The sequence below is a fragment of the Aulostomus chinensis genome, chromosome 17, assembly GCF_037954235.1.
Source record: "Aulostomus chinensis isolate RoL2024-O1b breed Wild chromosome 17, RoL_Achi_v1.0, whole genome shotgun sequence".
NCBI classification, from domain to species: domain Eukaryota; kingdom Metazoa; phylum Chordata; class Actinopteri; order Syngnathiformes; family Aulostomidae; genus Aulostomus; species Aulostomus chinensis.
Genome location: NC_141336.1, coordinates 1,956,834 through 1,975,000, shown reverse-complemented (window position 1 = coordinate 1,975,000; position 18,167 = coordinate 1,956,834). Strand labels below are relative to the sequence as shown.

The 18,167-nt window shown below is 49.3% G+C and overlaps 1 protein-coding gene across 2 annotated transcripts in view; it reads right to left on the bottom strand.

Moving 5' to 3' along the window:
- Positions 1 to 6,946, bottom strand: part of frmd6 (FERM domain containing 6) — a 26,743-nt gene extending 19,797 nt beyond the window's left edge. Inside the window, exon 1 of one of the 2 annotated variants that reach the window (XM_086182839.1) lies at positions 6,742 to 6,946. The gene's annotated coding sequence lies outside the window, so the exon portion shown is untranslated. Of the gene's footprint in view, positions 1 to 5,998; positions 6,572 to 6,741 lie in introns of those variants that run through there. The other variant, XM_086182840.1, reaches the window with a different exon arrangement.
- Positions 6,947 to 18,167: the final 11,221 nt, after the last annotated feature.

The window sequence follows — 18,167 nt, the reverse complement described above, 5'->3', positions numbered from 1 at the left end:
TTTCATTGCAAACACTCAACACATCGCCAACCGCAGCGCGGTAGAACCCAGCCAAGTGAACAAGGAAAGGACGCGACAAAATGCTGCCTCGATGACGTGCTTGACGGATGCTGGGATTTTCTTCAAGCGGCACGCGTGTTGGGGCTGAAACGTCCACATGTTGGCTTTGCATCAGAAGCGAAAGACAAAGCCAATCCACGGTGGTTCCGGCCATCAGGAAGACCTGCCACACGTCTGCCGGCCTCCCTCTCAAAGGGCACGACTTGTAGAGCGAGCGCCAGCGCGGACTGCGTCTGAGCAGGTCACTTTTCTCCTCAGTTCCCAGCCAAGAGACGTGTTTATTCAGCTGAAGAGAAATGTTGCTGAGCTGACGAGTCTCTCTAAATCACATTGGTCACAAGATGGCATTAGCCTTGACAGTGAGGCTCGACAGCCAAACGTCTGCTTCCCTCAGCTAAGCCCGCCGCTACGCTGAGAGGAGGAGCCGAGTGTCACAAAATAAACAGGAAAAAGCATGTTAGTGGGTGACAGGCTCGTCCACCCAGAGCTCCTCAGTCTGCCTCGTATAAACATCTATTTCTGGCTGCCTGGTCGTAACTCTGGCGGGAGGGTGTGTATTGTTCCGAGTAAATAAAACTAATGTGACCTGCGTTTATGTGTCAGTCTTCGTCTGCCAGCATGTCAACAGAAGGAAGCAGTGGCACTGATACTACAGGAGTCCCAGGCACTCAGCTTCTCCCTCTCAATACTTCCATGTGTGTTTTTAGCCGTTAAGCCTAAGCTCACGGCGGGGAAACACGCTGCACTATTTCAGACCTCGATTCCCATGATCCTCTGCCTGTACCGTCATCTATCAGATATTTGTTTGTTGACTGTCATAATTCCTCCCTGTGTTCACACGGCTAGCAGGGAGGCTAAAGTCTCTGGTCGTGGCTGTGAGTCAAGCTAGTCTGAGCCTGAATTTCAATGATTTATTGTAAATCGACCCATCTGAATTATGCAATTTACCCACAACTGAGACAGAGACTGAAAATAGAGTCACCCCTGCTCACAGACCCATGATTTATAAAAGCCTGGCTGTCCTTGATCGAATGTCACACTCATTAAGTGCTGAAGGTCAGGCCTGCACACAGCATGCTGCTGTAACACTGCTACAACACCCTCCGAGAAAAGTTGAGGAGTGAGCGGATGCATGCATGGAAGGAAGGAAGGCTGGATGGAAGGATGGAAGGAAGGATGGAAGGAAGGATGGAAGGAAGGCTGGATGGAAGGATGGAAGGAAGGCTGGATGGAAGGATGGAAGGAAGGATGGCTGGAAGGATGGAAGGAAGGATGGCTGGATGGAAGGATGGGAGGAAGGCTGGATGGAAGGATGGAAGGAAGGCTGGATGGAAGGAAGGCTGGATGGAAGGATGGAAGGAAGGCTGGATGGAAGGATGGAAGGAAGGCTGGATGGAAGGATGGGAGGAAGGCTGGATGGAAGGAAGGATGGAAGGAAGGCTGGATGGAAGGATGGAAGGAAGGCTGGATGGAAGGATGGGAGGAAGGATGGATGGAAGGATGGATGGAAGGATGGAAGGAAGGCTGGATGGAAGGAAGGCTGGATGGAAGGAAGGCTGGATGGAAGGAAGGCTGGATGCAGCCGGCCCTCCTGAGGAAACTCTCCCCACAGGCCCCTCAACCGTCGTTGATACACCACAAATAACAGCAACCGGTAAACCGCCTGCTGACAGTGAGGAAAGCTGTTGTGACTCCTTGAACGCGGCAGGTCGTTGTGAACAGGGAACAAATGCTTGGACACCCCCCCCCCCCCCACACACACACACACACACAGTTCCACACTAGCCCTCTGGCTGGCACGGATACACACTCACATTTTCTGAATAAAAAGTTTCACCTTCTTTTCAAGGAATCTCACAAGCTCACACACACACACACACACACACACGTGGGCGGCATGGCTCAGGGGTGGAGTGGCCGTCTAGCAACCAAAGGGTCGCTGGTTCGATCCTCGACCCCGGTGACCATGTCCAAGTGTCCTTGAGCAAGATACTGAACCCATGATTGGTCCTGATGAGCAGGTTGGCGCCTTGCATGGTAGCTCCACCATCAATGTGTGAGTGTGTGTGTGAACGGGTGAATGAGACGACACTGTAAAGAGCTTTGAGTGCCGCTAAGGTAGAAAAGCGCTGAATAAAACTGAGTCCATTTACCGTTTACACACACACACACACACACACACACACACACACACACACACACACACACACACCACTTGAGCAGATTTGCGTAGCAGATGAAGCAAGCGTGTCAAACTGGCAGGGAAATGTGTTAAAAGTGACTTCATTTTTTTATTCCCAGGTGCCAGTGAATAATGGCAAGAATTACAATGTCCTGTGTACCAATCACAGCTTTCAAAGACACAGATGTGCATATTTCGGCCAATTCCTCCATTTGCCCACGGCTCGGCCTTCTTACGTCGACTGCAGGCTCATCCTTGAAGAATGTACAGTAACAATAATGTCATAATATAGTGAATAATCTCTCTGTACAGTGGTGAACTCGACTCAGATGCAGGAACAGACATGCAGCAACTCCCGGAATAAGACTACAACTGAATCAATCACTTTTACTGCTAACTTTTTAACACTTCTCACGAGTCCTGCTGCTGGTGCAGAAGAAGCTCAGATCCAACTGAACATTCTAGACTGTTCTCCACCTGGTCAGCGCTGCTTTGATAGGAGGAGCTCAGCGCTGCTTGTTCAGCTGTTAAATCCATCGCATTCCTTTGGAGATGAACGACTAAACACCTCTTAATGTTGTTACCAAGGTACAAAAGTACAGGTCTGAAGATGGAGGATTCAGAGCTGTGGGGGTGTGTGGTTCTTGAGGGAACCACCTTCTCCTGCTCCCATTTCAGGTCAGATGAATGAATGAACAGACGTTAGAGGTAGAAAGTCGACAACACCGCAACAAACACGCAACAAACACGCAACAAGCACGCAACAATCACGCAACAATCACGCGACAAACACACAAACACACAAACACAGCTGCAAACACAGCAGGAAAGTTTAATACTCAGTGAATCCTCAGTAAACTCAGCTACCTTAACGGAAAACTTATTACTTCAACATTCAAAACAGCTGGCCTCCATGTGGCTTCCACTGAAGAGTGAGAGCACAAACACACACATGCAAACACACACGCACACACACACACACACACCTCAAACCGCCAGCACTGCCAGACATGTTAGAACAGAGTCAGCAGTCGCTCCCTTCGCTCCCCGCCCAGCTTTCAGGCCTGGACTCTGCATGAGTAATTCCACAAAACTAGCAATCGCAGTGCAACACACCGCCGAAACACCAACCCGACCATTACGTATGCTGGAAATAGAGCGAAAACCTTAAAGCAGAGGGTTTGAGAAGGAGCTGCAATTATAACGAGCCCTCAGCGAGGCCTGTTGTTTGGTTTAGCGGATCTTGTGTCTGGATGTGTTTGCTGAGAGCAGCCTTCGTAGCAGGAATGTCTCCGGTTATCTCACACTGTCACACCTGAGCGGAGTCGCAGGAAGAGTGAAACCTGGTGTCGTTTTCTCAGGAAAACCCTTTATACTACCTGTCACATTCCACAGAACTGAAAAAAGAACTGTTTGAAGCTTGGCAGAGTGTGTAACAACACACAGATGTGTGTGTCCACCTCGCAGCAGCGCTTCTGCGAGTTATGAAACGACCAATCATCAGAGCCGCGGGATTATTACCTCAGTGGAAGGAAAACTGTAAGATGCCAAAATGCTAATCCTGCTGATGCTACTGACCCAGAGCTGAAAGTCACTGTCAGGAACGGCGAAGAATCTACTTGCTACCAACATCAACACAAACAGCCAGAGGAAACGCGGGGCTGCAGCGAGAAGCGTGTGAGATAAGCTGATAACACCCTCAGGGACGCTGGCAGGTTAGAGCTCACTGGTCCACTTCCTTCAAAGGACTCAACCTCACTTAAGAGGCCAAACAAGAAGAAAACAAAACGCACAATCCAAGGAAAAGGCAGAAACAGAGACAAATGCAGGAAGAGCTGACCTATTTTTTTCTTCTTCGTCTTTCCTCTTTGGTGCACTTGAAACACAGATGTGAGGAGTCAAACAACATCCCTGCTGCTGCAGCAGAGCCATGAGCCTGATGTTGATGGCTCCACCGGGTCACCGCCAGCTCCACAGCACACACCTCCACCACGGCCAGGCGCGCTTGCCCTGTGCATCTACACCAGCAACCCAGGACACCACAGTGGACTTAAAATATGAGCTCCTCAACCTGGGCTTCGTCTGCTTCTATGATCAGTCCAATGTGCTAGATAGGGACAAGCCTGGGCACCTATATAGCTCTCTCTCTCTCTCACACACACTCTCACACACACACACACACACACAGCAGAGATAGAGTTTCTCCTCCTCCATAACAACTTCGGTCATCTTGTCCTTGGTCAGCTGATTACAAACAGGGCTCCTTCTCTCAGAACGGGGAGGAGAAACAAGCACGACGCTCATAAGGAAATCCACTCCGAGCAGACTTCCCTGGAAGAATCTGCCAGGTGGAGAGGTGATGATGCACCAAGTGTGAAACAGGTTATCTCCAGTTACTTCCTGTACAGCAGCAGCGGCGCGCTCTTCCTCAGCTTGTGTTTTTGTATTCACTTCAGAGTGCCAGCATCAGAGAAAGCCAGCCCTGAGGCAGAGGTAGGAGTGGGGCTTTTGATGCCGACTTTAATGAGAAACCGCTGGAACGTTCAGAAACACAATAACAGCCAGAATTCACTGGAAGAGTTCCTCTGTGACAAGTAGAGTCACGTGTCACGTTGCTCCTGCACGGCGGCGCGGAGAAGAGAGGCAAAACACACTCATTACTCACAAAATGATTAAGTCCAAGGGGGGATTGCCTTGTGCAATGATGGGCCATCCCATCACACACTCCTCCAATGAGTCACTCACACACTCACACTCACACACACACACACACACACACACACACACACCGGCCATCTTTGCTCAGGTTTCCTCTCCATTTCCTGCTCAAGCAGCAGTCTTCCTGTCCAGACAGCACCTGCACCGTCGTTCTGAATCACTAAGACACACACTTGGTTCTTCTTCCAGTTTCAAGCACCGTTGAGACTGAGGACCCCCGCACAGGACCGATGATGAGCTCGCTGGGTGTGTGTGTGTGTGTGTGTGTGTGTCCCGGCTGGGCTTTTATCTGTGACCTGCCAGTTAGAGAAGAACTGTAACTGTCATGATGTAACATCTGTGACCTGCAACTAAAGGCTGTTCTCAGCATCACTCATCAAAATAATAAGCAGCTTAATTGATAGCTAATTGTTTCTGGCTAATATGGAGAGCAACACACGGACGCGTGATGGCATCAGCACGCCATGGCATCAGCACGCCATGGCATCAGCACGCCATGCCATCAGCACGCCATGCCATCAGCACGCCATGCCATCAGCACGCCATGGCATCAGCACGCCATGCCATCAGCACGCCATGCCATCAGCACGCCATGGTATGAGCTGCTGGGTTTTGAAAAGACAAACAAAAATGAGGCATCTCTATTCAAATGGAATCGTGTGTCCACCATCCAGTAACTCATCATTTTCTATGATTTTCTGTCATAATTGAGAGAAAAGGCAGCAAATCCTGATATCTAAGAGTCAAAGTAGTTGAGGACTCGCTTGCTTGTGATTGGCTGATGGATGTAGAGTGACTTGTGTCACCAGGAGTGCTGCACAATCTGGTGAACAAGTCAGACTGGGACTGTGGCGTTCTCGTCATGAGCCCACGAGCAGGGTTATCAAGTCACAAGCTACTGATCAGTTTGACAAGTTTCCCTCTCAACTCGAGATGTTTAAAGACATCAAACATGGGAAAACAGAACGGCAATCATGACGCTGCTCTATTAGCAGTAATACGGTGACGAGCTGACACTTGGGGGGTGACTCCACTCACCGAGCAGCACCTTCATGACTTCACCCTGACACATGAGTGACAGGGCGGTGTAACTAGCGACCAACCCAGGAACCGGCAGAGCCCTGACCCTGCCGACGTGCCCTGGAGCTACACATTCAGAGGTGACAGGCAGCTGCCGGGTGAGTCTCTGGAAGCCTGAGGAGATCGATGCCACGGAGCTGGAGGGTGAAGCCGTCGGTGACAGCCGGGACGCTCAGCCTCAGCCGCTCTTCCCTGCGGAGGAGGCCGGAGCTCAGAGGAAGGAACTCACATTCCTGGTGACCGAACGCAGACCTCTCCAGCCTGTCACAAGTCATCGATCGGTGGTTGATCACACTTCAAACTCCCCGAGAGGTCCTGGCCGGGCGCCGAGCCCCGCGATGGCGGGCTTGTTACACAATAACACCCCGAAATTTAGTAATCCACTCTCAACACATTCCAGCCTGAAACTTCCCTTCCACCGACCTCCCCAGATCTCCTCTCCCCGCCGCGGAGCGCAACGGAGGACCAGAAACACGCAGCCACAACTTGGTCCCAACATTCGCTGCGAATGCCGACATCCGCGACCCCCCGACGGCGCCGGAACACCTCCAGCAACACCACTCACCTGAACCCCCGCGTTCACACGCACTTTAGCTGGTGAAATGACGTCACTGCTGCCGAAGCCGTCAAGAATTCAGAGTTTGGAGGAGTGAGAACGGATGAAAGCGTCCAAAGCCTCCAGCCGGCGACGCTGAACTCACCTAAGAAGGGGAATTATTCCTGTGGGCGGCGGTAATCCAGCCGCGCGAGTGAGGACACTTCAGCAAGTTGGGAGGAAGAGTCGCGGCTCGGTCGTCTCGGACAAGAAGCGCCACATTCTGCCCCCGCCGGAGCCGCTCCACTGGAATACATGTGCGGTGGGTGGGGGCGGCGACGGAGGGGGGCCGGGGGAGGGCGACGACACCAAAACTCACCGTTGGAGCTTAGGAACGCATAAAGGTCACATGGGGAGCCATCTAGGCAGTTGTGCGTGGTAAAAGTGAAGCGGTTCATGCGTGTTTTTGTCCCGTAATGTCGACAGTAACTGCAGTGGACGCGCCGGACCCCCCTGAATGCCACTCTGACTTGGTATCGCCCACGGCTGCCTCTCATTCCATTCCCGACTGTGCAGGCAGGATTGGAACTCTGCCGCGACCGTTTGGGACGAGCGACGCCTCCCGTGTGAATTAGAAGCGCGCTCAGGAAAGTTTGCTTCCACGAGCGGTTCATTTTTGACTCTACAGCTGACTTCATTTTTAAGTCCGACCAGGAACCTGAAGGCAAATGTAGTAACCGAGTAATAAATATATACAGTATAAATAACTGAAGCTGAGAAAGACCCAGTGGCACCACAATAGGATTTTGTCGTGCAAACGATCACAGTTGTGCTGGAACCTGAAGGAGACTTGAAGTTGGTGGCCGCAGCGTCACCAGCGCGTCACACCCACCAGCTCAGGAATCAAAATCAAAAAAAGCCATGATGTGGGTGTCATGGGACGGCCACAGAGCTCGCAGCTCTGAGTGGACACCAGCTGTGCTGCTGGTGATGGTACACATGGTTTATTCCCAGGGTTTATCAAGATGAATCATTGGTGCACCCCCCCCCCCCCCCCCCGCCATGATGTCAGCCATTGGTTTAAAAGTGGGGAGAGTCCCTCTTTGTTGACATGGTGACCTGTAATTAGTGCTGGGGCCTGGATTCTGCTCTGACTGCTTGTCAGAGAGAGAAATGGAGTGTCAGACATGAAAAGGGGAGCAGGACTGGGGCTGGTCCAGCCAGGCTAAACCCCCTCTGGCCCACTTGGCTTTGAAGTGACACCAGAAAGGCTCCAGTGAACAACAAAGCCACCCTGAGACGATTATCTAAAAAAGAGTCACAGAACACGAATCCATGATCCAGCGGTCAGGACGCTGATCAGGTTTCCGTGCCCTGGGAGCGACGTGGATGTTGGCATCATTTGGTGAGCGACTGGACGCGGAGCTCCTGTGTGACGCTCGTTTCATTCACCATTCCAGTTGTCAAGGCTCTCTCTCTCGCTCTCTGGAGGCCTGCACGCATTCAAAGACGCATCATGTCAGCTCAGTCCAAACCTGAAAGCAAGGCCTCTCCGAGCAGGACTCACCTGACATGTACCGCCGCCGCCAGCACGTCCCCTGCTTATTCCCTCGCTAACCGCGCAGTGCTTCCTCGCCCGCATCCTCCCTGTCTTGATTTGATTAGCTGTCTCTGGCCAGCCTGGAGGTGCAGCTGGAAGCAGGTTGGGCTTTTTGTTGCAGCAGTTTCTGACTAATTGAAAGAACTCCCTCTGTGCTCAGCCTCCCTGGGGGAGGAAGAGGGCCCTCCCTCCGCAGACTTCAGTCATTATGGAGTGTCCTTGCCATCAGCCTTTTGCTTGGCTTAATGTTGTCACATGCTGCTTCTCTAAACTCCCCCACAAGCAACGTTAGAGCAACAACCTGAACGGTTCTCACACAACTGTCCTCTGTGTGTGTCACCGAACGATGAAGCACAATAGTGATTAAACCCCAAGAGATTTATTCTCACATTTGCAAACCTGAATATTTGAAAAAGTTCAGGAACTGTTTGTAGTATTCGCCTGGATTTTAGCCTCTCAGCTGGTTTTCTCATCTTACAGATCAGCGAGCAGTTAAGGATTCAGTCTGTCCACTAAATATGAAGATAACTGGAAAAGCTCCAAACCAAACACATGAACGTTAATCCTGGAGACTGAAGCTCACATCAGAACCGCGGGTACAAATTTGCTGCAGCGCCGCTCACCGCTCCTCTGGGAAAAGCTTTTACAAGACTCTGAAACCTGGCGGCAGCAGAAATTTGCTTTATCACTACAAGCTGGATGTCACTGAGGTCGGTGTGGGTCACTCCTGAAGATAAAGGCTTCCAGCTTATATCGAAAGAGGAAATCACGTCTTTGCCATCGTGTTGGAGGACTTCCCAGAAACTCAGCCAAACTCAGAGGAGTATTTGGAGGGTACGCGTTACGAGTGTGCCACCGGAAAAACGGGATGTCAGAGGTGATCGGACAAGAAGAAGAAGACCGTCAAGGTCATAATTCGCTCCCCCTCTTCTGTGTGTTAGCAGTCAACCATTTTAAATACCAGACCCATTTGTGTAGCATAGATGAGGAGATAACCAAATTTGTATGGATCCAAATCCCAGGGTGGGTCCAGGAATCTGTCTGTGCTTTCAGATGGGAGCAGGTGACATCACTTACTGAGGGTTCTTCTGGCTTTGTTCATCGTGGACCCGTTTGTGTCAACCTGCCTTCAGAGCGAGGGTGTGGGTCTGTAAATGGTTCCTATGTGCACCAACCACCCCAGACGATCTCTGCCACCAAAGTATGCTGCAGCTTTTACTGTCCCGTCGGAGCTCATGAGCCCCATTTGGCCCCATGCCGGCATTTCAAAGGTGCTGTAATTTTACAAAACACCCTGAAGTTCCTGGAAACGTTATTTTGTCTACAAACTGGTCAATTCTTCCTACTTGAGCTCAACTCGATGACTTGATTAAAGAGGCTTAGAATGACTGCAGTTTAAATTCTTGGTTTGTCACGGTTGAAGTGTGGGTTTCTGCCACTCCTGAGAGCTGGTGTGGAATCTGAGCGGCCCAGCGTCCAATCAGAGCAGTGCAGACCTTAACTGTGATAATTTGGTGTTCTTTACCGACCGGTCCTTGTGTTGGGTTGTGGAGGCGCAGAACGCCCTGCTTTGACTGTGGTCCTGCCAGACGTTTTTAATTCATTTTACCTTGAACAGTTTTAGATGTACATCAGTTTTCAGGCAACCAAGCAGATAGCTGGTCAGTTTCATGAGATCCATGATTCAATTCTCTCCCCCCTCAGGGAAATTTGAGGGGGGGAGAGTGGAGTCGTATCTGCTGGGAAGATAAATCACACAGGCTACAAGGTTCATTCGACAGTGCAGTAAATCTGCTGGAGTGCAAATGCAAAACTCACACATCACTTGAAAGATTCGACAACTTGATGTAATTAGTACAAAAGCAGGACTGCAGCTTGGTTCTTAGAGAGACTGACGGGTCCCGCAGGCACAAATGCTGCTGGACTGCTGGAACAAAAGGGCAGAGTATTAGCAGCTAAAACATTCCAGTCATATCTGCAAAGTCCCCGGCTTGTTTCTGAAAAGGCCTCTCACTGGAGGTGGGACGATGCAGGCCGGTCAACAACAGACAGACAGAGAAATATAAACAAAGGGAAAGAAAGTGGGGGAGTAATGGGGGGTGGAGGAGAGCGAGTCACCAGATGGTACAGTGAAAAGAATACACAATGGTAACGCTACACTGCTTTCATTCACTGTGCTTATGTAAGCCCAGATACGACTCTTGTAGCAGGGGCTCAAATGCCAGGTAGCATCGCTGGCCTGAGGCAGCGGCTGCAGAGCGTCCACTTCGAGAGGACACGCGGATAAATTAGATGGCATCACTGTCAGTATGATCAGTTCTGCTTGAAGGAATATTAGTGTTCATCCTGTTTCAACTCAGAATCTGCACATCTTACGTCACCCAAACAAGGTGCTATGTATTTTGAACGGATCGTACATTAATGAGGAATCCTGGAATCCACGGGTTCAACGTCATGATGTCGGTGCTGTAAAGCTATGAGGAATCACGCGGCGTCTGGGTTGGTGGAACCAGACTCTGCAGGCAGGTGCTTGTGTGTTTGTGCCTGACCAGGACTCAACTGTTTAGAGACTTCATGAACATTGTTTTCTAACACTGAATGTCATTTAAATAAGTTGGAAAATAAAGTTTCCTATACAACAAAACAATTTCCCCCCTGCCATAGAGCTACATCGACTCTCCGGCCTTGTTTCCTCAGTGCTGGCAACATCATTCAAACAGATGTCATCCTGCCACCATAGAGAGCCGCGCGAGGAGGTCCTGGTCCCTTCACGCGTGTCTGTGAGACCAGAATTGTCAGAGTTTTCACTCATTTCATCCTGTATCTTGGGTCCAAGCGTCCATCCATCCCTCCATCCCTCCATCCATCCCTCCATCCCTCCATCCATCCCTCCATCCATCCCTCCATCCCTCCATCCATCCATCCATCCCTCCCTCCATCCATCCATCCATCCATCCCTCCCTCCCTCCATCTTCTCCCTCTCCTCCTGTTGAGGGTGGTGGGGGTGGAGCCTATCCCAGCAGCCTTCCCCCTGGACAGGTCACCAGTCCATGGCAGGGCCAACACATAGAGACAGACAACCATTGGCTCTCCCAGCCACGCCTACGGTCAATTTAGAGTCTGGATTAACCTGGTCCCTCTTGATGTCTTTGGACTGTGGAGGAAGCTGGAGTACCAGAGAGAACCCAGCAGGAACAGGGAGAACATGGAGACTCACCCAGAAAGACCCCGTGCTCCAGCCGGGGCTCCACCCACAACCTTCTTGCTGGGGGCCACAGTGAGGACCACTGCACCCCCGGGCTGCATGAGGCCTAAATTTGCACTTGCAGAATCATTGGTCAAGAAAGTGCCTAGACAACCAGCTAGTTAGCATGAGTCTGCATTAGTTAGCATCCCGTATCCTGAGAGGATATCCAGGTGAGTTGGGGGCCTACGGGACGCAGGTGTATGTGAGCCCCCTCTTAACCTGACAGCTGGTTCCTGCGTTCCTGCAGGGTTAGGATGACGAGAGGTGAACGCTCACTGACTGACACTCCTCTCCTCACATACCAGACTAACAGAATTTGTTCCATTCAAATGAGAGGAAAAGCGTAAGTACAAACCTGTCGTGCAGGTAATTAGTTCTTATTTGTCTTTGCATGCAAATATATTTGAGTACTATAATTACGTAGTCTGACTTGTTTCCACCCAGTTGTAGGGGAGCCAGGAGGGGGAGGGTAAGACAGGACAGTCGTGAATCTCTGATGCTTTTGAAGATGCCGTGAATGTTTCAGTCATTGAAGCAGCGACTTGTCGATTGTTGGAGAATCGTCTCATTTCTCCCGCAGGTCCCCGTGGAAACAGTCCAGCCTGTGTGCTCCGTGAGCAGGGGATGTTGTTTTTGTTTTCAGTGTTTCCTTCACGTGGTGAATGTAGCAGCGTGGGGTTGAGCTGCGAGTCAGTGAGGGCCGCTCCGAAGCACCAGCTGTCTCACCTGGCCTTGTCCCCACTCACACAGACACCTGGCACTTGATCAGGCGCTGCATTCCTCCCTCCGTCCCTCAGGTGTTGTTTTGAGCCACATTTCCCTCTCACACGTCCCTCAGCAACGCTGCTTTCTACTGAATGAGGTTGATCTGTTGCCTCTCTTCCCACCCATCCAGTCATTATTAGCATTTCTGCTGTTCCTGCAGAAACACAAGGCATCACACTTCGGATTTACCCTCAGTGTTCATGGCCTTTCATCCGGTGGTACAGAGGCTGGCTGCTGAGATTTGACTTTCTTTAAACTAAAAATAATAGACATTGTCATCATTTGCCTTTTTTTGATGTGGAAACTCATTTTATTGTTTGGAGCAGCGCTCAGCACCGGGAACCCTTTCAAAAACATCAGCTGGGTGCATCTGCTGAATAATTAACGGCAGGTACTGATGGTAGTTTGGAGAGTGTACGTAATGAAACATTCATACGTGCTTTGCTCATGTGTGTCGTCTCTGACCACTACAGAGTATTGACCCGCCTCTGCTGATAGACGGCTAATGGATCTTCTTATAACAATCGTAAACAATTATGGATTTTCTCTCTCAGACTCGAAGCGATTCTGAGGTGAGTGAGAGGCAAGTTCTCTCCTCTCACACTCAGATTTGTATTCTGCTCCACTCCTGGGTGTCAGTATGAATCCTTGCTGGAAGTTGTGCTTGCAAATACATATTCAGATATGTTCAGCACAACAATAAAAGCCTTTAACAGTGGAGAGCTGCTGTTGGCTGCTGGCAGGTCTAAATCTGTGGTCATCTGGTTTGAGCGTCAGTTACGACCTCCTGAGGCACAAACACCCTGATAGCATCGGCGTTTGAGGTGTAAGTGGTGTTTCACTGGTGCACGAGGGCCTACAGGAAGTCTGTAATAGGAACCCACATAATAGGGGACCTCTGGGGCCCTCACAACACTGGTGTGTTTGTTGATGTGGGTGCTGCTCTTCAAAGTTCCATGGAAGTCTTTAGGTGGATGTTCCATGTTGTTTATTTAATGTTCAGATTGTGACGTTACAAAGAGGACTTAGTGGGCGTATGAGTCTCTGTAGGTCATATGAAAACGTTCCTTTTAGGACTCATAAAGGAAAAAAAAGTTCCACCGCTATAAATACTGTAGTTTCTTCCCTCTGAGACCCGCTGGTGTAAAGGACTTTGTTTGGAGGACTTCCAAGGAACGTGCAGGATGTTCTTTGTCTGTTCAGGGGTTTATTGCTGAGGGACGTTTCCGCTGCAGCACTTTGTCAGCATGTTCGCTATGGTACAGGTCGATGGTATAATGTTGTCTTTTGGTTCTATTTAGGTCCTAGCAGTACCTCTCCTTTGCAGAACCTTTTGTAACATGGCAGGAACCTTTGCAGAACATTTATCTGATAACTGAGCATCCAAGGACAGAATTTCCAGACGCACTGAAACGTTCTAGAAGCGTCTGATGACTTCAGTTAGTATACTGTGGGATCTGCAAAGCTTTTGAGAACACAGAGACCGAGAGGGAACGTCCCCCTCTCTATCATCTGAGAGTTCTTTATTAGGTTCCCTAACACTGACTTCTCATCTTGACTTTCTGGAAACCTTCAGGGAGCATTGGAAGCCTTCGCGCACACACTGGGACATTCTTAGAACATTGCAGGAACGTCACATTTCTAGCTGGCAATCTCCGCTGGACCACAGATGAAACTATGAACAAACACGCTGAGATGTTTCTTTCAGTTGGCTTCCTCCAGGAACAAGTCTGGGTCAGAGGCTCCTTCCCTTCCAGTGTGGGCCACCTCTCTGCTGTTTCTGTGGCCAAAGGAAACAGCCTGTCTGATCTGAAACAGGACACCTTAAATACCTCTGTCACCCCAGGTTCTGGCTGATTAGCTGTACTCTGAGAGGTTCGACTTTATTGGTACTTCCTAAACCAAGAAGCACATCCGAAGTCCATTAACAAGAATTAAGATGTTTACATTCCGGTGAAATCTCCACCAGTCAGCAGGTTATTGTCTGTCCCGCCACAGGTCACTGGCTGCTCCGGGGCCATAAATCACCTGGGCGACCCTTGTCCAACATCTCACACCAGGTTTATGGCGGATTGAAACGGCAGGGATTAGAATATCTGTTGTTGGTGTGCATCAGGGATTAGTGTTGATTGTAATCACTGATCCTTCCCGGCTGTAGAGGTCAGAGAGCCTGTGGCCGTGGAAAGACTGGAGGGCAACAAAACAAACCCCCATCAGCTCCTCCCCCACCCCCACTGTAAGGAATGTGCATGTTTGTTAGCTCTCTTCCTCGCTGTTAACTGGCAGGATCTGCAGTATGAATGTAATCATGAATGTGCCCCCTTAAACATCGGTGAAGCTGCCTCCCTTCACTGCAATGAAAAAACATTCTCCAAACATGTGAGTGGAGGGAAAGATTAGGGGTCCGGCAGGGAGGAGAACCCCGGAGTCAACAAGTACCTGCTCCTATATTTTAGGCACAAGTTGTTAGTTTTGCAAGTCCAAACATTTGATTTCCCATGGTCTCACACACAGGCAAGGTCATTGTGTGTGTGTGTGTGTGTGTGTGTGTGTGTGTGTGTTGGAAATTTCCTCAGTTGATAGCTCACACAAGACCTTCGTTTTTCCATGAGTTACAACTGAAAATAAGAAAACCTTTAAAAAATAATTATGAAAATGAGAATAATGAAACCAAATTTGCACAAAGTTGCTCACTTTCCCAGCAAATCCATCTGGATGAAGTCATCGGGTTCAAATCTTGTTGTGTTTTGTTGACATATCTTCTTGTTTCGTTCACTTGTATGAGGAACAGCAATGTTTAAGGTTCGCCCAATGAATCCATCTCAATATCTCAATGAACATGATCTTCAGCTCTGGTTACTCTTGGTGGTTGTCAGGGTCAGGGTCAGGGTTTATCTCTTGCCTCACATTGGCCATCACACCTCTCTGCTCTCTGTCTGCCTACTTACTAGCTTACTTACTTACTTACTGCCTACTTCTCTCTCTGTCCATGTGAAGACACAAAGCATCGCGACAGCCTCGTGGACTGAGCTCTCCGTGTCCAACTGTCCTGTGCAGGGTCAGGGCAGAGGTCCAGTGAAGGCCCTTCTTAAGGCTCTTCATCATCGCTACTGAGCTTCAATCAGAGTCCTCGACTGTGTCCAGCAAACCCTTCAGCGTGACCCAACTTACACCACTCACCTAAACAGGATAGAATGGAGGTCATATTTATATTGAGGAGTGGTAGAGAGAATCCTGCAGAGGAGGAAGAGGAAAGAGGGACCTCGAGCAAATATTTGCCCCTGCTGCAGAGGTGTTTGGGTTTCGGCAGCATGTCCAAAGTCCAAAAACTAAAACTTAACCTGAGACCTTCTGCACTTTCCCAAACTTTGCCTAGCAGTCCAAAGCAAAACAGACAACACCAGTGAGAGCAAACATGAAACCAGAGTCAAACATTCAAACTCACAGGTGTTGTTTGACCTTGGATTCCTACACGTGTGTCATTTTTGGTTCAAGCATGAAGAACGATTTGATGTCTGAGTGTCTCCATGGAGTCTTTAAATCCTGTTGTCAAGGCTGGGAAAGCTTCCTTGTCAGAAATATGAGTAGACACATTGATAAGGACGAACTCGCAGCGCTCCCACATTTGACGCCCCGCATGTTGTGTCTCCACAGGCGGAGATAGCTGGATTAAGTTTACTGAGACAGGGTTGGTGGGTGGGTGAAGGTTTCAAGGATTAGACAATGAATCAGTGCAATTACTGATAAGAGACAACTCTTAATTCCCACTGGTAATGCCACCACACTACATTTATGTAACTGCTCCACTTGCCATGTTTATATGACTCTTAAAGTAGAAGCATTTCTGCTTTTAATCCTCCCACTCAGTGCTATTATTAGTGATACTGGAATTATAACCCTATATCACCAGGCTTTTATTGCATTCTGCATATAAAGTAGAACCACCACTTTTAAAGTCGATATATTATGCTTATTTCCAGGTCTAGAGTAGCTTTGCATAATTTACTAAATACATTTATCGTATACCGGCCCTTTATGCAGCCTCCCAGTGAATCCCTGGGTTTATGGGGGAGTTTATACCTCCAGGGTCCTAAGTTACCCAGCTCAGTGGGCTTCATGAGGTGTTGGGGTGCAGGGTCGGACCCATTCAAGTCTGGCAACATCGGAGTCTGGACACTCAATGCAGATATGCTCCCCAAAAAGTCCTGTCCCTCTATTCCAGTTTCGCTAGTCTTGGGTAGCAACATGCACCAACAATGCTGTTCTCTTAGCAAATTTGTTGCAGGTAATTTGGGACCCTTCTTAGACAAAAGTTTGCTCGTAGCGTTAGCGCCGTGAAGTAGCTGAAAACACTGCTTAGGCGGACTTTGTTTCCCGCTGACTCACTGTAAAGTGTCTAAACAAGAAGATGCTAAATGAGACATGCTAACATGTGTCTCCCAAGGAAAAGTTCGTCATCATCACACATCGAGCCAGACAAAGCAGTGTGCATGTATTTTTCGTGCTGAGATACTACATCTTAAGCTGTGTGTCTTTTCTGACACTTTAACTCAATGAAGTACACTGTGTGGTGTGCACCACATTTGACTGTGATCGCAAACTGAGGATGATGGTGTGTTTTTGTAAACGTATCAGGTAAAATTAGTTTGGGTAACTGGAGTATCTATAAATCCAGTGAAGAGCTACAGCGCAACGTTAGCTCAACGCTGGTAGCATTCATGCAGCCTCCAAACACTTTAATACTCCTCAGTGGATGTGAGTGTTTGGGTCGGGAACGGGCCTCCGGTAGCTAACGCAGGTATTGATGTGTACCCTGGCAGTCTGTGCTAAGCTAATTAGCCAGACATGCTAACAACTGCACATTAGAGCAGACACAACCCCTCTTACAGCAGTGAATATTGAGCTGGAACAACTCATTCCAACACTGGAATGCAATATGAAATCACACGCTGGTGCACCATCACTCAGTTCTGTGTAAACATGCAAAGCTCCTTCACCATGAGGTCCTTTTTGCTGCAGAATGTCTGTGTAACAAAGACAACCTCCTGTGGAATATGTAAGACTCTTGTGTCTCTTCTGCATTGCCTGCTGAGTTTTAGTTCTTGCAGGACAAATAAAAACTAAAATGACTTCACCACTCACAATACGTGACACGTAAACAGATCCCCTGACAGGAACCCCTGCTCTTGACTAGGATTTGTGCATTCAGTGGGATGCTGTAAGGACCGACTGCACATCGTCTTCATCTCTTGCAATCTGACTTTCGTATATTGAAAGCACTGGCCAGCTCTTTGCTTCGGTTCTCATGGACTGGAAGCACAGCGAGCTTGTTCTCTTGACATTGATGTAGCGCTGGGAGGACAGCAGCTGAGAGGTCAAGCTGCTTTAGCTCGCAGGGAAATATTGAGTGAGGAGTCGGTCCAGTTCTGTCTGCCCTCTGGAGCAAGGAGCATCACGTTCTTATGCAAAAGCTCAATGCCTGCATCTTTATGCATCCCTTTAAACCTATCCCAGCTGTAAAGATACAAGCTAAATATAGCAGCCTGGCTCAAAGTTTGAAGGCCCTCAGGGTTGTGAACATCAGTCCTGCTGTCTGTGGGTTCACTGTTAAAGGTTTTTCCATGGAACAGCAGTAATGGACAGCAGTAATGGACACGATGGAGGACAAAAAAAAACAAAAAACAGCACAGTTTCACCTCGGAGGGAAATGGGTTAAAGCACCCAGCAGGATTACATGGGCATGGTTTCATGATGTCTAAGTCTGCTGCAGGAGGTAAACACGGGATTGTACAGTAAGCTAGGGAGACCCTCCCCCGCGCCGCCGACTGCTGGTCAATTACATCACCAGCTGATTACTTCATCTCCCGCTGGGATGACAAATCGCAGGGTCTCCTCATGACTGGGCCTCAGGAGTGACGTTCGTCCACAACGCAATGCAAGACACTGTGGAACCATTGTTAGAGGAGCTCAGCCTCAGCTT